General features: G+C 38.3%; 1 long non-coding RNA gene across 1 annotated transcript; it reads right to left on the bottom strand.

The window, feature by feature from the left end:
* Nucleotides 1-212: 212 nt before the first annotated feature.
* LOC138173453 (uncharacterized) lies at nucleotides 213-10,429 on the bottom strand. Its single transcript, XR_011171406.1, has 4 exons — nucleotides 10,371-10,429; nucleotides 8,458-8,551; nucleotides 1,905-2,047; nucleotides 213-394 (listed from the first exon to the last, which is right to left on the bottom strand). It is a non-coding gene; the product is annotated as an uncharacterized lncRNA (long non-coding RNA).
* Between the last annotated feature and the right edge of the window lie 14,537 nt (nucleotides 10,430-24,966).

Here is a 24,966-nt window from a genome sequence, read left to right as displayed (position 1 = left end):
GGGAGATTGAGCCAATGGCAAAAGAGAATAGATACCCCACAAACCCCTGAGAGTATCCTAGAGCCCTGAGGGGTCACAGAGCAGGCTTAGCCCTGAAAGAATGGGGTCAGAGCATGTTTCAATATGGGCTCAGGGTGTTTCAATACAATATTGCATAGTAAAGACAAACAACTTTGAAAGACTTAAATATAGCACTTGGCGCATAGTAGGTGCTTAATAAATCTTTATTGACTAACTGATTTTGATTAATATTGACTGATGCTGAATTGACTGAATGAATCCTGGAGGTTTGTAGGTTTCTGAAACAAAGGAGTGACTCCTTGCCAAGCACAGTCTTGAGATTTCTGCTCTCATCTTCACAATACAGGTCAAGTCCTGAGAACACAGTCAGTTCCTTTTGAAAAATAAAGAAAAACTTTACTATGCTGCATCTGGTTGGTCCAGCATTATAGACACATCTGCCATCTTATGCAACCACTTTCTATGCACAAACCACATGTAAAATATCCCAGCTGCCCCAAGCATTAATTTTTTTTTATAATAGAGTTAAAAAAAAAGTCAGTGTTCTTGAATAAACTTCTTCCCCAGCCCTAACATTTCTAGTCAATAATGAGAGTAGCTACTGTTTAATGGGGCATTTACCGTTGTTTTTAATCACTAAAGCATGTCATTTCATGAACCTGCTTTCCAGTTAACCCTTGGCAGACACTCCACTCCTGATCTCAAATTTTCAAAATTAATCATGTTGACTGAATCCGTGTGGCCTCCCCTTCTAGCCCCCACTGTTTCCTTTTTAGTCTATCTATCCATCTATTAGGGAGGAGTTGAGGGTTAGGAAACTTTTAACTGTTTTTTTAATCTTGGAAAAACAAAACAAAAAAACAAAAACAAAAACCAAGGCAAGAACACTGGGCAAGAGAGTAGAACCAAATAAGGAAAATAAAAATCAAATAGAATAAAAAAGAAATATCCTGGGAGACTGATTTGTGAATCTGAACAAGTATTAGTTCACCACCCCAGCACATTTTGTAAGGGGATTTGGCTCTTGCAAAATCAAAAATTCAAAAAAAAATCATTATTCGTGTCATTGTTCTGGAGCAAAGCATAACATAAGTGTACACTTTGATGCATCCTGATTGAGCATAGGAACAGTATTTTTAGCTATTTCTATTCTCCCCTCCTCTACGGTCCCCTCCCTAGCCATTATGGCTTTAGATCTATTCCCAGCCATATGGAACATTAAAGAACACTTGCTGTTCCAGTCTAAACTGAACAAACTGATGAAAAGAAAGATAGCAACTCAGCAAGTAAACAAACAAGGGTGTTTTTTTTTTACATGTCATTACCTGTGTTCCAGTTTTGATATGAAGATAAGCTGTAGAATTTCATAACGAATTAAGCCTAACTCTTAAGAAGCTAATTTTAAATTCAAGGTGGCCTGAATGGGTTTGTGGGCAGCTTAGGGCACAATTGCACCAAAAGAATGTTGCTGCCATGCTCATACCCTATGATGGCCAACCATGGAGTTTGCCATATACACAGCATGTATTATACTGTGGAGAAGTTAATATATAAATATATTCTTACAGCCTTCTTTTTCTTGGCTTTCTAAAATCATAATATCTCTTGAGTTTATTAGTAGTAAGAGCAAATAAAGTTTATTGAACCGGGCTTTTTCAGGGAATGAGCCACACCCTGCTTGTAAAGGAACCCCTTTTTGAAGGCGAATTAACTTTTCTCATTCACTCCAGTTTGGTTTAGTCATTGCCCCACCCTGTATTAGGACCTACTGGACTGAAAAGACCAGCATAGTTTTCAGAAACAAAGGAAGTCAAAGGGTAGACCTTGGAAATATCTGGCAGAATGAATATGATTTTCAATCTAGAAAACAGACAATACAGTACCTGGTATAGGGACAATGTCAATATTGTAATGATTGATTTTGATTTCCCCATCCTCCAGAACCTTCTACTGCTGAGCATGGGTGACATGTCACGGACATGACTGGTTTCTTGGAAACTGATTTGTGTAAATTTGACCCAATCACCTGAATAAACACAAATAACCATTTCGTGATAATAATAGCTTATCACTGGCATTTAGATAACTGCTTTAAAGTTTGTAAAGTACTTTAGAAATATTATCTCATCCTATCTTTACAACAACTTTGAGAGGTAGGTGTTATTATTACCCCTATTTTGTAGATGGGGAAATTAAGATAGAGATTAAGTGACTTACCTAGGGCCACATAGTCAATAAATTTCTGAGATTCCACTAACTCAGGTCTTCCTGCTGTTAGAGGCAGCTAGATAGCAAGTAAATAGAGTGCCAAGACTGGAGTCAGGAAGACCTGAGTTCAAATTCAACTTTAGAGATATATTAGCTGTGTGACCCTGGGCAATCTATTTGCCTCAGTTACTCATTTGCAAAGGGAAAGGGAGAAGGAAATGGCAAACCACTCCTAGTATCTTTGCCAAGAAAACCCCAAATGGGGTCATGAAGAGTCAAATACGACCAAGAAGCAACAACTTTTGATGTCACATCCAGTTCTCTTTCTACTGAGCCACATTTTAAAATCTCTTATTTGGTATAAAGCTATAGCAGCTATAAACTAGTAGAAATCAGTCCATAAAATATCAATATAAGAGAAAAGTCAGAGAAACACAAAAGTTAGAGCTATCACTTCATATTGTATTATATATCTACACAAATATGGTCACCTTATAATACAGTGTCACTCTGATGTCAGGGTCAGAGCTAATTTTTTTTTTAAAGAGAAAACACATTGTTAATAATTGTTTCAAAAGGTAAGACCTCTTTAACAGTCAAAATTTGAATTTGAAATTGAAACCATATTGAGGAACTATCTCATATCCATCAAATTAGCAAAAACTAATATTGGCAAGGTTATTCTTATCTGTAGGGATAGAATGTGAATTTGTAATTTTTGTTGGAATAAGGAACTCTCAGAGGAGGAAACTGTCTCCTCCAATACATACCAGTACCTTTTCTGCATCTCACAGTGATAGAGTTGCCTAGAGTGGTAAGAGATTAAGTGACTTCCAGACGATCACACAGACAGTATATATCTTTGGAACTCTGAGACCAGCTCTCAATCCACTAGCACTTATTTCAGCAAATTGTTATTGAGAAGTCATTTCTATTTGACAAAACAAAGTAATACATGAATGAATGGAAATAGTATTTGATGAAAAATCTTAAGAATAGATGTTATTTGCATTAGATAGTCATTGATTTGTCTTCCAGAGCCAGCTGTCCAGTCTAGAAGAAAAGTAAATGCAAATTAAAAGGATTTTTTATTCCTAGGGACTCTACTAAGTAGGTCAATGATATAATGGTGAAAATGTCAGACCTTGGCTCAGGAAAGTGTGGGTTTGACTCTTGTTCATTTTATAATCCCTTAGCTCGTAGGGGCAGCTTTGAGGGTATTAGATTCCTTGAAAACAAAAATCTAGACCCTGATTGGTTGACTGGCTGGTTTATTCTTCTGCCTCAATCCTTTTCCAGTTGAAGGTCTTTCAAATGAGAAACTGGAAATGGCGTCCCAATACTGACCATTTAAGGCATAAATTTCTTGTCTTTCTGGTCACCTGGGATTATATCAAATTTATCTCCTCCATGGAGGGCATCCTTTCATAAAAGTCAACCTAAGAAACATGAGGGTGGTGACATTATAGAGAGCAATCCAACAAAACAAAACTAGGGTACTTAATTTTCATCAAAAATGCTGATTTTGATTGTCCCCCAAATCTCCATGTTCCAAATGGTAAAATAACCAGTCTAAAAGGGAAATCAATATCCCTTTCCTATTTGCAGGAGAGATGCAATAAAATGTCAGTTTGGTTTTTTTAATAAACATAAACTTTTAGTAGTTGTTTGGGGCAGCTAACTATGACTCAGTATGGTGTTAACTTTTGGCTTTCTTTGCTGATGAAAATCTTAATGGCTTTAAACCTGCTTCAGAGTTCCCATGAATGGGCAGATTCAAATAAGATGAAATTCAGTAGATGAATAAATGGAAAGTTGGGAAGGGAAACGAAGGGCAGGGGAAAGGGAAAGGGAAAGGGGAAGTGAAAAGGGAAAGGGAAACGGAAAGGGGAAGGGAAAAGGGAAAGGGAAAGGGAAGGGAATAAAGGAGAAAGGAGGGGAAGGGAGAACTTTCCTAATCATTAGAGCTATCCAAAGTGAAATGGACTGCTCTTTGAGGTGGTGGGTTCCCCCTCACTTTAGGTCTTTAAACAGATTTCATCCCCCAGATGATAAGCCAGGCCTCTTGTGCTTAAGGTACCCTAGATTGAGGAACATATAGAAAAGAAACAGCACTCCCTTAGATTCTATCTAGACCACAGGAAAATTAAAGGTCATTTCAGTAAGGAAAACAAAAACTTAGTTCCATTATCAAAGTTATTTTGCTTTGTTTTGTTTTGTTTGTCATTTAAAAAAAAAAAAAGATCATCTACAATTCCTTTGCAGCACCTGAATACCTGACCCAGGACTAGGATAAGTGGTAGAAACTGCTGGTTCCACAGTTTTAAAATGCTTATTCATAACATCATGTATCTAGAGTTGGAAGAGACTTTAGTGCCTCTCCATTCAAATAGAGCAGCCCTCTTGTTTCGTAATTGGGAAGAACAGTCAAGTTCACCGGTGAGGAATTTAGAAAAGTCTCAGACAAGTAGTAGCTAGAGAAGCTAGGATTCAAACCCAGGCCCCCTTGATTTTCCATTTTCCTATGCTACATCTTTTCAAACAAGATCCTCTGGAAAGTGATGGGGAGGATTTTTTAATTAGCCATCCTGACTTTCTTGTTCCTTTGAAAATTATAAAGAGGGCCTCATTTGCAGGGGCTGATCCATGATAAGTAGCCTGTCATCGACTAGAAGGATAGCATCTTTATTAAATGGAGCCATTGACAGATGGCAGATTATGACTCCACCAAATTTTTACATTGACAGGAAAAATGATGTTTAAGGGAGTTTCCAAACCAGCAGCCTCTCCCTTTTCAGGGTTCCATGCATTGTGTACAAGAGCTGGAACCGCCCATTCAACTTTTCCTACCCCAGAGATGCCAATGCCTGTAAACATGGTCAAGATTTTTTTATCATTTAAAATTCTTTTTTGTTTTTGTTTCTTTTTTTTTTCTGTCATGGAAAGGGATGAATTTGTTAGATATCCATATTTGTTTGGGATTTTTTTTAATTGTCACTCACTTGAACTGAATTAATTTAATTGAAATGGGGCAAAAACTGCAAGGTGCCCAGATGAGGTAGGTGCTCATCTGAGTTCTCTGGGTGAGTGATTAGTTCTCCCTCTGTCCCCTCCCTTTGAAACAGTTGAAGTGGAAACTTAAACATCGTGTTTTTCATTACTACTAAAATTCTGCTGTATTTTCCAAAATAGTTGAAATTGATATGACCTTTTTACTAAGAGACCAAAGTGTCTGATGTAGGAACAGTGGAGCTGAAAACCTGGCTCAAATCCATTTCTGCCACCAATTTATTCTGGGTTTTCAGGCAAAATACCAAATCTTGCTGTGTCTCCATTCTCCAATTTACTAAATAGACTTAAGACTTCTGCTGGCCTCCGAGGTGAGAATTCCTTTGTGGGAAAACTGTTGAAAGTAACTTCTAATTAGCACTATTGTTTTAGAGACTTCAGACTGTGGTGAAAAGTACATGGGATTTGGCTTCAAAAAACATTTGAGGTCAAGGTTCAAGTCCCACTTCTGATTCATAATGACTGTTGCTTTGGATAAATCACTTAACGCCCCCAAGTCTCAGTTTCCTCTTCTGAAAAATAAAAATCATAGAATTTAAATCTGAAAGGGATCTGAGAGATGATTAGTCTAACTCTCTAATTTTTACAGATGAAGAAACTAAGACTCAGAGAAGGTAAAGCCTAGCCAGTAATCAAACACAGGTTATCTGACTACCTACCTTACAGGGTTGCTGGGAGGAAAAATAAACCTGGTCCTCTCAATTGATAGTGCTTGGGAGTACAAAATTACTTTTTATCTATTTTTCAAGAATATAAAATATATCCATATATGTACCTATTTTCTCTGACTGTAGAAGGTAAGTGTTTTTATATTATTCTTTGAATCTCAAGAGACTAATACGTGGTCATAAGTAAAGCACTGTGTAAGAAAATAAAACACTAGATGGTGTGTGCTTGTGAACCTTTTATGGTTAGCATTTCTTGTGTATGTAGGAATAAATTGCCTGTCCCATACCTTATTCATACCATGCATATATTTTTACTCCTCATTTTTGTCAAGACCATATGTATGAGCCATAACTTAAGCCTTAAGCCATACTTTTTTTTTTCCCTGACATTCAGGGATAGTAGATTAAAGGAGGAATGAATTCAGCTCAAACCGCATACCTCATCTCAAACAGAAGAGGGAGTAGCATAGTACCCAAGCCCTGTGGACCCAGCTAAAGGGTTTTTCAATACTAGAGGGGTAATTTTATTAATTATAAACAAGTTCCCACCTCTATGCCCTCACACTAGCTGTCCACTATACCTGGAATGGTCTCTATCTTCGTCTCTGCCTCTTAGAATCTCTGGCTTCTTTCAAGACTCTGCTTGAATTCTGCCTTCTGCAGGAGGACTTTTCAGTCCTTTCAGATGCTAGTGCCTTTCCCTCTAAGGCTACCTTCCATCTATTCCGTATTTATCTTGTATAAACCTATTTGTGTACAGTACACATTGTTCACCCTCATTAGGATGTAAGTTTCTTGAAAGCTGGGACTGTTTTTGTTTTTTGTATCCTCAGAGTTTTAATACATTGTCTGGCACCCAATAAGGGCTAAGGTAAGGGACTGGACCTGCGATTTCATCAGCAGAGAGAATTCCTTAGTGAGAAAGCACCTACTCATGCAGGTAAATGTCTGCTCTGCAACTTACAGTCTTACAATGCTGCCTAGAATGCCGAGAGGTTACCTAGTGTTTACATTTACCCATGGTCTCATAGCTAGTATTTGTCAGTCAGAGGTCAGTCTTGATTCCAGTTCTTGGCTTCAAGGCTGACTTCCTCTCCACTACACTATACCTGTCAGATTCAAGTTTGTTGTTCAGTCATGTGCAATTCTTTGTGAACCCCACAGACCATACTTTCCATGGGATTTTCTTGGCAAAGATATTGTAGTGGTTTGCCATTTCCTTCTCCAGTGGACTAAAGCAAACAGAAGTTAAGTGACTTGCCCAGGGTCACGCAGCTTGTCCGAGGTCAGATCTAAACTCAGGTCTTCCTGACTTCAGGCCCAACACTCTATTCACTGGGACACCTAGCTGCCTCAGATTCACAGTATGCACTTAATAAATGGTTGCTGATTGATAAAGACATATGTAGCAGCCCTCTGGCTAGTTTGGGTAACAGCCTCTGAGGAGTCATAAGTCACTAAAAAAAGAACTTTACTCAGATCAAGACCTCTGGATACATCAATTTGAATAAGTTCTCTGAAGGACAGGAGGAAAATTGGACATTTTTGTGGCAGGTGGATGACTCTTCCCAGAATACTTAGAAGCCTCTTAACTTCCCAAGCCTTCTTTCTCCTTCCTATGGCTCACCCCTGAACTTATTAAGGGAAGGCCAAAGAGTGACCGAATTCTGACTTCTCAGAGAAAATGGTGAATGTTCTCCACTTTCCATTCTCCCTTTTGCATTATTGCCTCAAGCAATGGATAACAAGATTAACAAGGTTTGCTTTGATATTTAAAAGTTTGCCTTCTAGATATCTACTTTAAAAAATGGCTCAATAAAGATAAGATAATTGAGTTTGTGTCTTCCAACACTAAGTGTGAGAGTGGAGGAAAATCTGGATATTTGATTGCACTAAATTCAACTGGTTTAGTAATCAACAAGTTTTTCCTTTTTCTTTCTTTTTTGTTTGGTGGTTTTTGTTTTGTTTTGTTTTTTCCCCAGAGGTGAAACTAGGGACCTCACCCTAGCCTAAACTAATCACATTGTCTCTAAGCAGCCTTACAATACCTACCTCATAGGGTTGCTGGAATGAAAAAAATACATAAACCTGCTCCTCTCAGGTGATAGTGCTTGTTTGTCCAAAATTACCTTCTATCTGTTTTGTAAGATCTCAAATATATACACATATATACATGTTTTCCCTGACTTTAGAATATAATGGAGTCCAGGGTTCCCTGTGTATTGCTTTGTTTTGTTTTTCTCTAGCCACTAAAGAGAGAGAGGGGGTTAAGGAGAGCAAAGTGCTGAGTCTACCACAATGACCTCTGCTGGCCAACATATAAACTATTATTATTGTGATTATCATTTCTTTACAACCCACAAAACTGAGAACAGTCACCAATGTAACCGAAATATACAGAAAAAAAAAACAACCTGCTGATTGCCAAAGAAAATGGAAAAGACCAATACAAGTTCCAATATGAAGCAAAATGTTATTCCAGTCCACCTACCGTAAGCTCTGCTAAGATCTCAGCCAATCCACTGTAAAGGGATCAGGAAGACCCAACTCTTGCATTCCTCCCTAGGAATGTGCTAGCCAGTTACCTGGGCAGTTTGGGAAGAAGAGAGTTAATAGGAGAAATAACGTTCAAGGGTTTTCTTTTGGCCCAGGCCCATCCCTCAGAATTCACCCCTTGGAGAGATGGTTAAACAATGGTGAGTCACAGTAAAAGACCTATTGGAAGAAATTTGCTCACCCATCTCAGATGAACTATCTCCTTCAAGTTGCCAAACTGACCAGCATTATGCTCACCAGCAATGCCTCCCCTGCCCACTAACCCCACAATTTAGTCCCCTCATAAGGAAACTCAAGAAGTAAGGGGTGCCACTCCAGTCATTGGAAACAATTCCATACTTCCAACTTCCTGGGCAAGTTGTTTCTGGTTCCCGAATTTGTCTCATAACCTTTGACAGCAAATCCAAGCTTTTAAGTAAAAAAAAAATTCATTTCTATACTTCTAGCCTGAACCCAACTAGAGACTGCTGACATTTAACCTATAGGATTCTCCACTGTTCAGTTTTGATAGATTTTTTTCCCTTCCTTTTTAAAGAATCCCACAAGGAACAGACGTATAGTAATAAACTTATCTTCTAATTCCAAATGATTAAACACTATATCTTTTTTTTAACATTTAAATATACAAGATTTTCCATTAGGGCACTCTGTTGACTCTGATAACAGTTTCACAACCATTAAGTTTATTTCCACAGCTATTTGTTAAAAGCTAATAGGAAAAATAATAGAATCTAATTGGAAAGCAAAGCAAACACAGTAGAGCCCTGAATGTTTCAGTTAATAAGCAATAGAGTGTGTATTGATTTCATTTTATAAACAACATTAATCCTCAATAACAATTAGCGTTCAGACAAGGTGCTTGTTTAAGTTATCTGATAAGACAGGTATACATTTGGAGTATTAATCTGAAAAGGATATTAGCATTCAGGAAGTCATTGATCGGTTCAGCAAGAGCTCTGCCAATGAAAACTCAGACTAATCCTATCCCAAGGTACATTTTCTCTAGAAAGCACCACACTGAAAAACCTTTAGTCTACAAATGACTTTTATTGGAGAAGAGGGGGCATCCCAGATAAAAGGAAAAGAGTACTAGTTAGAGCACCCTGGTTTTAGAGACTTAGAAATTAAAATTAAGCCTTTCAGATTAGGGATTTTTATATCTTGTATGATTGAGAAAGACAGACACACAGAGAGATGGAGAGAGAAAGAGAGAGAAAGGAGAGGAGAGGAAGAGAGTGAGGGATGGAGGGAAGGAGGGAAAGAGGGAGAGAAAAGAGACAGAGGAGACAGAAACAGAGACAGACAGAGAAAGGGAGAGAACCGTAGAGTTTCTGCTAGGAACATTTCTGTTAAGTGTAAACAAATACACCAAAGAAGAAAACCAGAAACCAAACCATGTGGACAGCATGAAAGGTGAAGTGTGATGGTGACCTTCTGATCCTATCTGCTGACGTAGTCAATGGTTATTGAGTGAGTGAAATGTACAATCATCTATATTAAAAGTTAGAAAACACTCTTAATTTTGTCTTTTGGTAAAAGTATACATCTTTAGGGTGTGACTTTTGCCTCATCCTTCACCCTGGGTCTATTGGAATGATCTTGAAGTCACAAAGTTTCAGTCAATATGGAGCAATTAAATTTTTTCTGGAACCTTGGTTATTCTCCTGTCTCTCTTTTTTTTTTTTTAAGACCCAGCATTGTCTCTTTCTGAATTTGATCCTGGAGATCATGGCTAATTTTCACAGTTGATGCTAAGTGAAAATAAGTCTACAGAGAGTTAACCATTTTTGCTGGGGCATAGGTATTTTTATTCAGGTATTATTAGATTAAAAGGTGAAATATACACACTTGGCAGATGTGAGCAAATCTGAAAGATATCGTAGCAAACTCTCACAAATAGCTGAGAGAACAAAAATAGGGTAGGCTGGGAAAAACAAAAAAAAAAAAAAAAACAGAAAACAAACCCCATAGCAACCAGATATGCACCCGGTTTTTTTTTCATGAGTTTTCCCAAGGCAAAGAAATCAAAATTAATTGAGTTGGGCAATAGTGACACAGTATAAATGGAGGTAGTTTTTTTTTAAAAAAGGTTAACTGCTTTCAACCTAGATCCCCAACTAACGTTGGTCATCCTTCCAGAGCACGTCTGCTGGCATTGATTTCAAGGCTTTTGAATATTTGCAGAATGTATTTTGGTAAATTGTACCATTTGGTATTTGCTAAATCAATATGATCACTTAATGACTCAATATCATAAAGTGAAATGATCTGTGAAAACTTTCGATTTGCAAGATTTTTTTTAAATCTCTGATTGTTTTGTATCATCAGTGGCGCCAGACTGCAGCTAAAGGGCCGAACTGGCTCTATGAATCAGGTAGCATTTATGCACGCAGGTAACTTGCCCCTTTGCTTTCTTTTCCAAAATGAGTCAAATGGTGGGGAGTCACATGTACAGGAATTCTTTGATTTTTGTCTCTGTTCCAGAGAGTAGATTTTAAAATACATTTAAACTCCTTACTAAAGTTGATAGAAAATTGTGAGTAATTATCAAAAACAAGTACCCCTTCTAATTACTCTAGGAAGCCCCTGCTATCTCTACGGGTGGCACCAATCCTGAAATAGGAATCTTGGCTCATTTTCCATTTAGCAAACATTTGTTACGTCTATGTTATGTGTAAGGTACATAATGTCAGCCACTGGGGATACAAAGAAATATCCACTCTTGATATTCTCTCCTCAGTAAGCTTGAATCCTTCCTTTGAGTTTAAGAAGGTGTTAGCTATACCCACTGACTGTCACAGAAGAGAGAAAATCCTCACATTACAACCTTTTTTCTAGATTTGGTGTTAGAAGACCCAGGTTCAAATCCCATCTCCACTGGTAATTTTGGATCTCAGTTTCCTTTTTTCCCCCTTCATTTGCAAAGCACTTTATACATGCTATCTAATTTAGTCTTCACAACAACCCTGAGAGCTAAGTGCTATTATTACCCCGCTTTATGGGTCAGAAAGCTGAGGCCAAGAGAATTAGGTAAGACCCACGGTCACGCAGTTAGAGTCTAAAGGAGGAACTGAACTTAAGTCTTCCTGTCGCCAAGTCCAGTGCACTATCCACCATGTAACTAAACAGACTCCCAACAGTTTTCATTTCCTCACCTGTAAAATGAGGGGGTTTGATTAAATGGCCTCTGAGATCCCTGTAAACTCTAAACCTGTGAAAAATTATCTGTATATGCTTTCAATTATTTTGTCACTTACCAATATTGGGGTTCAATTTTTTTAAAAAAGTGTTGGCTTTGGTTCTGGTCCTGGTTCTACCCTTAACCTGTGATCTCAGACAAGTGGCTTAGCCTTTCTAGCCACCATTCCCACTTTGTTTAATAGCACGGATCTTTAAAGTCCGGACCAGTTTCAATCATCCTGGTTTCCTTTCCCCCATTTTTGGAGTTTGGCCAGTATGTGAGCAGAGCAGGCAATAGTTTATGCAAAATACATAGAGGATGACAGGGGAGTGAAATTCCAGGAAGAGGAAAGCCAAATAGCCACAGGTGGTTGTCTGAATTGGAGCAAGCATGGATAGATTTGTGGTTTCTGGCTCAGATCCTCCCAAGCCCTAGCTAGAAATCTCCTGAGGCTGCCATTTCTGGGAGCTTCCTACCTCACCCCACACTCCATCTAGCTCAGATAACTTGGGTACCTATGCTCATTCAATTCAAGTGTTTATGTCGGTGGTGTAAGGAGGTGAGGGGACTCCAGATCTGTCGAGTCCCTGATTTTACTTGATGAACTTACAAGATGAAAGGGCAAGACACAGAGACACTGGTTTGCAAGGTGCCCCCCCCCCCCAGTCTTCCCTTGGAGTAATCACATCTGTACCTTGTAAAGGGTACACTCATTTCAAAAGCATTTTTTTTAAGAGCATCTGCTGGGTGCCCAGGATTAGCTGAGTCAATGAATTTGAGGGATAGAGAAACATAAGAAAAGACCAATGTCTTCAAGGAGTTCATGGTCCAGTTAAAGAGAAAATGCATTCAGTTCAACAAAGCTTTATTGAGTTCATTCTGTAAACAAGGTAATGTGCTAAGAGATGAAACAGTCCTTTTCCTCTGCTGACTTAGAGAGTGTTAGGCATGTACACATCAAACAGATAAGAGAACAGTAAGGGACTGAGAAAGTACCTGAACAGTGTCTGGTATATTGTAAGTACTTAATATTCTATTTGATGAATGAATAAATGAAGTGCCATGTGCATGATCCAGATAATCAGGACTGTAGGGGGCTTTAGAAAAGAGAGAGGAAGAGGTTAGGAGAGCTTCATGGAGGAGTAGAAACTTGAAATGGACCTTGAATTTGGGTGTAAGAGGCAATTTAACTTCTGTATGATCTTAGGAAAATCACTTAAACTCTCTAGGTATCAAGTTGTTTCACTTGTAAAAGTAGAAGGCTGAACTAGATGACCTTTTAAGGTCTCTTCACCAACTAATTTATAATTTATAGTTTAAGGGAGAACCAAAAACTTATGCTTCTTGCCAATGGTCACACAACTAGTATGCGTTAGAGGAAGGATCTGAACCTAAGTCTTTTTTCATGGTCAGCCCTCTATTTATTATCATACCTCCTTTTGGAGAGACCAATAGAAGCATTCCAAAAATGTTGCAGTAAAATTAAGAAAATGTGTGCCTTGTATATAGTAGGCAGTAATGAATATTTATACATTAATTTTCAAAGATTGGAAATGGGGGGGAATAAGGAACTTGGAGGAGTTGGGGGGGGCGGGGTAAGAAAACTGACCTGACTAGAGTAGAGGGCTTCTCTTAAGAAGTAATAGGAAATAAGTTTGGCCAGCCGACATGCATAGGCATGCACAGAGTATGGGCAGGGTGTGCCTGGATATGCCAGCATCACCAGCTTAGGCACTAACTTTGATTTCTTTGGCATGACTGTTTTACGTTACGAGGAAGAATTCTACTGGGGGCATGAGTATAATTGGGAGTTTACAGTGACAATGATGAAACAAAAGAAAAGAATGTCAGTACAGCTTTTAAAAAGGAAAGAGGGAAGGAAATAAATTTGAATGGGTTAAAGGGACATTGTGTTAGTGGAAGGGCAATTGAACTCGAGAGTCATGAGCAACCCAGGCCTGAACTGTGTTTCTAATATGGAACTATGAAAAATTCATTGTGTCTCTCTGAGCCTCAGTTTCCTTATTTGTAAAAATATAAATGAAATGTCTGTATATATGTGATGCATACACCTATATAAATGTATTTTGTATATGTAGCCACATGTATACATCTACTCCAAAAATGTTAGTGCTATTGAAAGTTACCAAAGGAGCTCTGGATTCTTTGACCCATTGATAGTGATGTAAAACTTTTTAAACTTTTCCATCTTTTGGTTTTTGTTATTTATAGCCCTGCCCGCTGGCCCCTCCCCAGACTCCACTGCCATAGCCCCTCCCCCCAGAAAATAAAGGTTCTCCATCCCCTGAAAAATAGTAATAATAGCTGACAATTATCTAGTACTTACTATATGCCAGATATAATTATTATCTTAGTGGATCCTCACAACAATCCTGGGAGGTAGGTGTTTTATTATTGTTATCCCCATTTTACAGATGAGGAAAGTAAGACCAACTGAGGTTAATTGACTTGCCCAGGGTCACACAGCTAGTCAAGTGTCTGAGGCCACATTAAGATGAGTCTTCCTGACTTCTGGTCCAGCGCTTTATGCACTATGGCTCCCCCTAGCTGCAGCAGGATCATAGATTTAGGAACAGAAGGCACCATGGAGTTCATCCTGTCCATCTCTCTCATTTTTTACATATGATGTCACAAGCAATTAAGGGACTTTTTTTCAGGGTCATGTAGGTGGTGAGTAACAGACCTAGAAGCTGAATCTGACATATGCTACCCTGTAACAAGCTACTCCCCACCCCCAAGATAACTAGATTTTTTTTTAGGGAGCATTTTTTTTAAAATCCACACACACACACACATGACAAAAATCATAGATCTTTTTTTAGCTGTGTTTAAAGGCAGTAGCATACAAAGTCTGTTGGGCTTGACAGATATTTCCAATGTCAAAAATGTTTCCCATTGCTCCCATCAAAGAAATAACTTCTTCCCCAAAGTGCTGATTCCCTCAGGTTCTTCAAGTGCCTTCTCTTCTGGGTCATGTAGCTCTTTGATTTTCCTTATAGAATTGGATTTGGGCAGATGATTTTCAGGATCAGTGTCTATGTCTGTGAATCTATGGCAAATTTACAGTTTTTAAACAAAAATCATACCAGTTTTTAAAAGGCTGACCAACAAACAACATAGGAGCTGTGATCAGTGTGGGTGGGGAAAGTGCCCACAAAGTATTTGAAACCCTGAAGTATTGAAGAAGACAATGGCTTTTCAGCTCCTTTAGAAAAGGTTTTTGTTTCACACACCCACAGTGCCCCACCCTTCTTAATCTGATTCAAACTGTGACAGACAGCTCCAATTTTCTCACTTTCCCTAGCTCACAAAGCTTATCTCTTAGACAGTCTTAAGTGCCCTGCAGGCTGAAGGGTATAGTATAGGTTGTTTGTGAGAGAAAACTTCAGCCTTAATCTATGTGCCAGGCACAGGGCTGGGTGCATCCCAAATGTATTAGCCTTCTAACCCTGTCTTGAACAGGCTTACAGTTTATAAGCCACTCTGATTGTGAAACAGAAATTACCAGGAAGAATAGAAATTAGGCCCTGTGATATTACGTAAGTAAGTGAAACAGTTTTGTTGTGTTGTTTTTCAGTCATACCCAACTCTCTGTGACTCCATTTGGGGTTTTCTAGGCAAAGATACTGGAGAGCTTTGTCATTTCCGTCTCAAGTTTATTTGAGGAAACTGAGGCAAACAAAACATGACTCACCCAGGATCACACAGCTAGTAAGTGTCTGGGTTCAGATTTGAACTCAGGAAGACTAATCTTCCATTTGTGTTCATCACATTTGTCCACCTATTTCTAAACCAACAGCAAGCAGTTCCTGCTGGGTCCCAGACATGTCCCCACTCCTTCTTCCTGGACATATCCTGGGGCAAGAGCTATCTTTCAACACTCCCATGTAAATCAATCAATCAAATAGTTATTCAATACAAACTATGTGTCAAGGACTGTGCTAGGCCCCCATAGCCTATCATCTTCCTAACTTTCCTGTTATTATTGAGGATACCATCATCTTCCTAGTCTCCCAGGCTTGCAGCCTAGCTCTTATCCTTGATTCCTCACTCTCTTACCCTGATATTCAATCTGTTGTCAAGGCTTATTAATTTTGCCTTGTACTATTATACCTGCCTTCTCTCTCCACTGATGCCACCATGGTACAGGCCCCCCCTCACCTTGTGCCTGGACTATTTCAGTGGCCTGCTGGTGGATCTCCCTGCCATAAGTCTTTCCACAGTCCAGTATATCCTCTACACTGTTGTCAAAGTAATCTTCCTAAACTATGGGTCTGACTACATTACCCCCGATCCCAATTCAATACACTCCAATGGCTCCCAATCACCTCCAGGATCAAATATAAAATTCTCTATTTTTCTTTAAAAATTCTTCATGGGGCAGCTATGTGGTGCAGTGAATAGGGTACCGGCTCTGGAGTCAGGAGGACCTGAGTTCAAATTCGGCCTCGGACACTTCACACTTACTAGCCATATGACCTTGGACAAGTCACTTAACCCCAATTGCTCTGCCTTCCCCCCTCCAAAGAGGAAAAAAAAATTATTTATAACCTGCTTCCCTACCATTACAGGCTTCTTAGACCATTCACCCCACCAGGTACTCCACTGTCTAGTGATACTGATTTCCTTATTGTTTATCAAGCAAGACATTTTACCTCCTAACTCTAGGAATTTCCCTGAGTGACGACCATACTTGGAAAATTCTTCTTCTTCATCTCCATCTCTTGGTGTCCTTCAAGTCCCAGCTAAAATCCTACCTTCTGCAGCAAGCCTTTCCCAATTCCCCTTATTTCTAGTGCCTTCTCTCTGTTGCTTATTTCCAATTTACCCTGTATATAGCTTGTTTCTACATAATTGTTTGTGTGTTGTCTTCTCCATTCAGTTGTGAGCTCCTTGAGAGCAGTCACTATCTTTTACCTTTCTTTCTTTCCCCAACACTTAGCAAAGTGCCTGGCATACAACAGGCACTTGATAAATGCTTATCGACTGACTGACTGCATGGTGGGAATACAAGTACAAAGAATGAAAACCCCCTATTCAAATGATCTTACATTCTAACAGAGAAACCAACAAGTGTATATAAAATAGAGTAAATATACACTCCATTTGGATCCCAAAACTAGACTGATTCAAGGATGCCCTAGGCATTAATTCTTTTTTTTTTTTTAAGCAATGGGGGTTATGTAACTTGCTCAAGGTTACATGGCCAGTTATTTCTGGGTGTGGTGCTAAGTATCTGAGCTCAGATTCCATCCCAGGTCATCCTGACACTGGGGCCGGTGCTCTTACTTGCTGAGCCACCTGGCTGCCCCTAGGCATTCATTCTTATTAGACAAAAGTAAAGGGATAGGCTTGTTGCATTTGAATATGATAGTATGTTTAACAGTTAGCATATGTTCATTAATTATAGCCATTTTAATTGTTCTGTCATTTGTCATATTGCCTTCAAAATTAGCATAAATTTATTATGTCAAATCACTTTCTAAAATATATCCCATCCTTCTCCTTTTGTTTTTGTTTGTTTTTTTGCAGGGGAAAGGTAGGACAATTGGGGTTAAGTGACTTGCCCAAGGTCACACGGCTAGTTTTGTGTGTGTGTGTGTGTGTGTGTGTGTGTGTGCTAAGTGTCTAAGGCCACATTTGAACTCAGGTCCTCCTGATTCCAGGGATGGTGCTCTAGTCACTAGTACCACCTAGCTGCCCCAAGTGCTTTCTGTTTTGTTTTTGTTTGTTTTTTTGCAGGACCTTTTCCTTTTCTCATCCTGTTTAGAAGTAGTGATCACAATGTCATAGAAAAGAACCACCCCAAGGGCTGATAAGGGCTATATCACCATTTCCTAGTAAGGACCTTTTGATTGGCATTTGCCTTCTACAAGGTAATAGGTAGTGAGTTTATTCATGCCAGGCTCCAGAATCTGTGGGTGGGAACGGGATGACTCAGATAGAGAACCTTAGTACCCACCCAGCTCTCACTTATGGGAAGGAATGTGAGATTAGAGTCCCTTGGATTTGAGTTGTAAAAAAACTTTGAGATAGATTTTCTAATGTGCTTTTCCTTCTTTCTCATACTAGCATTTACCAATGTCCAAATACCCTCCTTCTTTAAGGAAGTATCGTCATAAGCATGTAATCACAGTGCTTGCAGGCTATATTTGATCTTCTTAGCTAGGAAATGTACAAAAGACTGATGGCAGGAACTGGGTTGGGAGTGCTCAAAAGCACTTTTTCATTTCTGCAGCACCTGAAAGTTTACAAAGTGCTTCCTTTATGATAGCCCTATGAGGTAGATAGCATGAATATTGTTATTCTCATTTTATATTTGAGGAAACAAGAAGTCGTGACTTGCCCAGGGCAGATAGTAAGTATCTGTTATTGATCAATCATGTCCAACTCTTTGTGACACCATTTTAGGGTTTTTTTTTGGCAAAGATACTGCAGTGGTGTACCATTTCCTTCTCCAGTTTGTTTTACAGATGAGGAACTGAGGCAAATAATGAAGTGACTTGTCTAGAGTCACATGGATAGAAAGTGTCTAACGCCAGATTCGAATTCGGGAAGATGAGTCTTCCTGGTTCCTGGTGCAACACTGTCCACTATGCCATCTAGCTGAGAAGTCCTTAAAAGCAAAATCTTCTTATGTCAAATTCACGGCTCTTTGTACCATACCAGGACGACTCTTTAAAAGAAAAAGAAAAACCCAAAAGGTTGAGTCCATTGACTAGCTATGAGACTGTGGTTGTTTTCACGCTCTCTATGTTTGCTATAAAATGGAATTTCTCAGAGCCACACCTCCCTGGCATGAAAATTACTTGACTGTGGCCTATAATGCTCTCTGTGAGAGTTGAACCTTGGTAACACCTTTAAAGGGACCACCACAGGCACACAGGGCATGGGACTTGCTGCTAACAGATTAGTCACTATCCTGTGGGTTTGAGTTTTCAGAGGAATGTCAGTTTGATCAATGAGAGTTCAGCATACTGAAGGACTCAGTGTGTTTGAAAGGTTAAAAAAAATTGCCTGATAATTACTCAGGACATAACTTACAGTGAGCATTAGAATTGGAAGGTCAATTGGAGATCACCCCCCTCATTTTATCGTGGTTGTTGATCCTTTGGATCAATGAACCATCTTGACTTGCCTTTAAGTTGTCTGTGAATGTTGCAAAAAAATTGTCAGATTTACTTTCTCTTCCAGAGTCATTGAGATGAGGTAGCAAGACAAAAGTTAGGTGATGACCAGGGATGCAGTGGATGACTTTGGTGTCTTCGATGTCTGACCAAGCTCTAAGCACTCCACAACACTTGCTTCAGCTGCCTTCATGGCTATTGGAACAACATGGCTGGCCAATGAGGCTGCTGCTCTGAACATAGAAGAGCATGGCTTAGCTGATGCAATTCCTCATGTGGAAGAGACGAGGAAGTCTGCTTCCCAGAGAGCTGTCATATTGGGTAATAGAAGTCCCTGGGAAAGATTTTGGACCATTTTTTGACTTTCTATAACTGTAGTCAATCAAATAGCATTCTATTTACTGTACGGTTAATCAGGCTGAACCAGAAGCATTGAAAAAGGCATGAGTTGACTTCTGCCCTTCCTCTTAGTTGGCCCTCTCTCATGATTTGGCTTTTTATTTTCTTCAACTGATTTCTTCCTGGCTAATGACATTTGGTGAGAGAAAATGCTGGGAGCCCTTCTCCCCACGACCTGAAGCCAACATGTGTGTCTGTAAAGATGAGCCTTAGATCTTTACTTACCTCAGCATATGTTCTCTCATTTTAGATTGAGGAACCAGGGGCTTTGTGAATTTTGAAAAGTCAACCTCCCTCCCCAATTTAATTTCAGACAGTAAGAGAAGTACTGCTGGCTTGGACAGAATTCACTCCTTTACCACAACTTTTATCCAGAAACATGTATTTGAATGGTTTGTTCTTTCTTTCCCCTTTCAAAGAATCTGGTATATGTACAAAAGAGTAAACGTATGGCCATAGTGAAGAAAACGAGTCCATTCTTCCATTCTTTTGTTTTAATAAAATAAAACTTTATTAACAAGTGGGTACCAGTAGCTCTGCTCATTCTCTAAAAGAAAAAGAAAGCCCATTTGTTGAAAAAAGAAGTCCCCTATTAGAACCTGGCCCTAGATCAATGAACCTTTTGCACTTTATTTAGTCTTCTTGCTGGCTGTCCTGGATAAGAACTTTGGATCTTTTTTTCCTAGTTTTCTTGCATACTTTAGAGGCCTCAGATTTCTTTCCTTTGCCTTTGGGTTGATTTTTGACTGTGTCTGACTCCCTAGACACCTTAAATTGGAAGGTACGAGGCTTGATGCCCACATTTAAGTTGCCCATGTTCTGAGCATGTTCTGCCTTTGCCTCATCACTGTTATACTTACCTCCTCCAGCCCCTCTAGCGTTAGACATAGAGGTTCACTTCTTTGGATTTTGCTTGGATGCTTTTTTTTGTCCCTTTTTTGCTTGTCCCTTTTGCTTTTTTGCCTTGGTAATGGGGCTCAGAGGGTGGTGCTTTGTAGTTTACCAGGAACTTTATAACAGTCCTGGAAAGAAGTTGTACAAGGATTATTAACCTCAGTGTCATTCCTCCTTATGAGAAAACTTGTCTCTGAGAATCAGTGATCTCAGAAGACACTGGATTCATCAACATTACCTCTCAGAACTCCAATTTCCTTCAAGACTCACCTCAAGCAATATTTTCTCCTTAACCTAAGAGTTTTGAAACTTGACTATGACCTTCCTGGAAGTTTTCTTCTTGGGATCTTTTTCAGGTGGTGAATGGTAGTTGTTTGTTTGTTTGTTTTTCCTATTTCTACTTTACCCTCTTGCTCTAAAACTTCCAGGCAATTTTCTTTAATTATTTATTGTAATACTGCATCCAGATTCTTTTTTTTGACCATAACTTTCAGGTAGTCTGACAATTCTTATATTATATTTCCTTGTTCTGTTCTCCAAATCAATAGTTTTGCTAATAAGATGTTTCAAATCCTCTTCTATGTTTTTCTAGTTTTATTATTTCTTGTATCTTACAATGTCATTCAATTCCTCTTTCTCAATTCTAGTTTTCAAGGAATTATTTTCTTCCTTAAGATTGGTTAATATGGGGTGGCTAGGTGGCGCAGTGAATAGAGCACCAGCCCTGGAGTCAGGAGGACCTGAGTTCAAATCCAGCCTCAGACGCTTAACACAAAAACTAGCTGTGTGAACTTGGGCAAGTCACTTAACTCCAATTGCCCTACAAAAAGCAAAAAAATTTTAAAAAAATAAGATTGGTTAATATTCTAATTGGTTAACATTCTTTTCATAATTCTCTTGGATTGCTTTTATTTTTCTCCTAATTTTTCCTTGATCTCTTTTATTTGGCTTTTTAATTCCTTTTTAAGCTCTTCTAAGAACTCTTTATACTTGTGACCATTTGATTTTATTCTTTGGGATAGAGGTGGATTTTTTTTTTTAATCTCTTCTTCCTCTGAATATGAATCCAGATCTTCTTTTATGCCAAAGTAGCTACTCTGGTCAGGTTTTTTTTTTCTTTGCTTACTCATTTTTATGTTGTTTTATTTTATTTTTATCAACTTATTATTACGATCAGATTTTAATCCTGAGTTGTGAGTAATTTGCACTGGGCCTTAAGTCCTCCTTACTGTTATTTTTTAAATTCTATCAAGCACTACTTTCTACATAAGGACTTTTCTGATTCCCCTTCCTTCTAGTGACTCTAGCAGAAAAAAAATTCCTTCTATTTTTTATATTATATACATACATGTAAACATATATGCACATCTTGAATATGTATATGTTATTTTCTCCAGTAAAATGTAAACTGCTTGAAGGTAGAGGCTATTTTGTTTTTGTCTTTGCATATGCAGTAACTAACAAAGTGCCTAGAACATAATTAGTCCTTAATAAATGATTATGGATTGAGTGATTGAATTAGAATTTAGCTACATTTAGAATGTTTTCTCTTTTAACATAAATTTATTTTTTAAATCATCTATCTAGTAAACAACAATTATGCTAGATTTCTGATGGAAAGCAATTCTTTAGTGATACCAGTGAACTCTCTTTAAAAGGAAGGCAACATGGATTTTTTTTAATTGGTAATATACAGACAATTTCTTTTAATGAATATCCTTTTGATAACTGGGTCTCCACAAAAAGTATTGAGGTATTGTTTCCTTGTCTCAACAGATGGTCCTTAGTGATGGGGCTTTTTGCTCTCATTAATTAATCTCAACACATGAAGAATCTTCTCAGATAGATGTTTTCTTCAGCTCCTACTCAAGGAATCTGTTTCCCTATGAAGATGGTGCTATTCTTATGTTTGTCACAGAATAAAAATAGCAAACCCAAAATGTGTCTAAGAGGCCTTCTAGACCAAGATCTTCATTTTAAAGTTGAGGAAGCTAAGCCTTAGAGTGGGAAAAGGACTCACCCAAGGTTAAAAGGTCATGGTATAACTGGGACTACAGCCCAAGTCTTCTGATTGCCAGTGCCAGGTCCTTTCCCCATTATTCTGTAGAATCCATGCCATTACAAAGACAGTAACTAAATAAATCACATTATTATATTTTTACTCTGACATTTATTCTGTAGGTGACAGTAGAGGGAGTGAGTTTGAGGGCAGTAAGCTAAGCAGTTGCCTATGTTACACAATGATTAGGATTTTCCAAGTCCTTTAAGTGGATTGACAGTAACTCCTTTAGGCTTTACATTACTAGAGTGGACTAGACCAGATGACCTTAAAGTTGCTTCCTAACATCAACTTTGATTACATGTTTCTACTTTCTTTCTATTTCTAGAAAATCTCCAGAAGATGTGCATACCCATTCCCAAGATTTTTACAAAGTATAATGTATGTCTACCTCTCCTTGGACAAATTTCAACATATACTCCTTTTAATACCCACTAGTATGAGATTTTTGCAAGAAAATCTATAATCGAAGTTTGACATCAAAATTCAGTTACAAAAAGTTTCATTTCTTCAAATCAAAGGTTCAAAGTCTCCCAATTTGGAGCAATGTTCCTTTAATGTTATCTGTATTTACCATAGACTCATTATTATATTTTACACTTCAACTCATATTGGCAAAAATTTTCATGGTAACTTATTAATGTGATAGGATCTGAGCACAGGCCAGAGGTGGGAGAGGAAAAAAGAACTCTGGTATGACAAGCTGCAGTGGAGAGTATAGAGTCTGAACTGGTCCCTACTAAAATACCTGTGCCCAAATCCATGGGGAAGCAGTGGAAAAATACTTCCTCCTGCTGGAGGTTCCTCTACTGCAGTATGCTTCAAATCCGACTTTTCCAATCTCTTTCAAACCAAGCAGTGGAATCCCAGAATTTCAGAGCTGGAAGATACCCTATTGGCTATCTAGCCCGAAACCACCATCGAACAATCCAGCCATCCAATCATCTATCCTTTTTGTTTTAGAGACCTCCAAAGAGAACTTATTTCTTTTTCTAAGCAACCCATTCCACTTTTAGGTAGCTCTAATTGTTAGAAAATTTTCCTTTATATTGTCTTAATTTGCCTCTTTATAACTTCCTCCATTAAGAAAGTGACCTCCATTAAGGAAGAGGGAAGAAGGAGAAAGTGGTGTTGGCTTTCCTATCTAAGGGCTTTGAAACTATCAAAAAAAAATTATAGAGGTCTATTAGATTGTAAACATTTTTAAAAGATAGGGAAAATATTTTGTAAGTGTTCTGTCAAAAATAACATGTGAATCACATCTATATATGTTTGAAAATAATGTTCTTATTATAATAACTCAACCCTCTAGTTGGGTATAGCTTTTGCAGGTAATAGGGGGAGTTACTTTCTGAGTTCATCTTCAAGGTATTGAAAATAAAATGTCCTTTAGTTCCATAAGGATATTTTACCACTCAATGTTCTGTAATCATATACTATTACTACTTCTACTATTACTACTACAATCACCATCATCACCAAAACTAATTACAGCAATTTATATAGCTCTTTAAGGTTTACAAAGGATTTTATATGCATTATCTCTTTTTATTCTCACAACAACCCTGGGAGGTAGGTGACACACACACACACACACACAATACATACATACACAGACATATGTATGTGGGTATATTATGTATATGCATATACTATGTATTTTACATTATATATGTAGTGTATATATATATACAGTATATGTGTATGCATATATATGTATACAGTTGTTGCTGAGTCATTTTACAATTGTGTCTGACTCTTCATGACCCCACTTGTGGTTTTCTTGGAAAATAGTGGCACTGGCTTTCCTATTAAGGGTCTTACAACTATTTTTTAAAAATTATGAAAGTTTATTAGATTCTAAACATTTAAAAGACAGGGACAATATCTTCAAATGTGTTCTCTCAAAAATATTATGTGAATCACTTTACAAATTCTCTGTATGTTTAAAAATAATAATAATAATATTATAATAACTTGACCATCTAATTGGGTATATCTTTCTCAGGTAATAGAGGAAGTTTGGAGTGGTTTTCCATTTTCTTCTCTAGCTCATTTTACAGATGAGGAAACTGAGGCAAACAGGGTTAAATGACTTGCCCAGGGTCACACAACTAAGTAAGTGGCTGAGGCTGGATTTGAACTCACAAAGATGAGTCTTCCTGATTTTAGGTCTAGAGCTTTAGCCACTGAGCCATCCAGCTGCCCAATGCATAAACTATATGCACGTATATATGTATATATAATACATATATACATAAATGCATGTCTTTACACTATATATAATAATTCGTATTATATATCTTTGTATCCTTTCTAGCATATAGCATAAACTCCTTGCACAGGTGATCAATACATGTTTGAGGTCCGGCGGGGGGAGAACCTGTGGCCTCGAAGCCAAATCCAAACTTTACAGAACAAATTGGATTCGGTCGAAGGGCCACACCTGAGGACCTAGAGGGCCATGTGTGGCTTCGAGGCCACAGGTTCCCCACCCCTTACAGACAAAGTGAGAATAACGGGGATGAAGAATCAGCTGAACTCTATCCAGGGAGGCAGTTGATCTTCTGGTAAGATCTAATAGGCATATGATTCCTAACCAGGAATCATAGATGTTTCTAAAGACCTTGGAGCTCATTGTCTCCTAGCCCATCATTTTATGAATGAGGAAGCTTGACCTCAGGTCAAGAGAAATTCACTGGCTTGGCCAAGCTGACACAGAGAGTTAGTGGAAAAGCAGATCTCCTGGCTCTCAGATATTTG

This window comes from Petaurus breviceps, unplaced genomic scaffold (assembly GCF_028583685.1).
Source record: "Petaurus breviceps papuanus isolate PSGF00001 unplaced genomic scaffold, PetGlider_PUasm1.0 582, whole genome shotgun sequence".
NCBI classification, from domain to species: domain Eukaryota; kingdom Metazoa; phylum Chordata; class Mammalia; order Diprotodontia; family Petauridae; genus Petaurus; species Petaurus breviceps.
The sequence above is the reverse complement of the archived record's forward strand: the minus strand, read 5'-3'. Positions and strand labels throughout refer to the sequence as shown.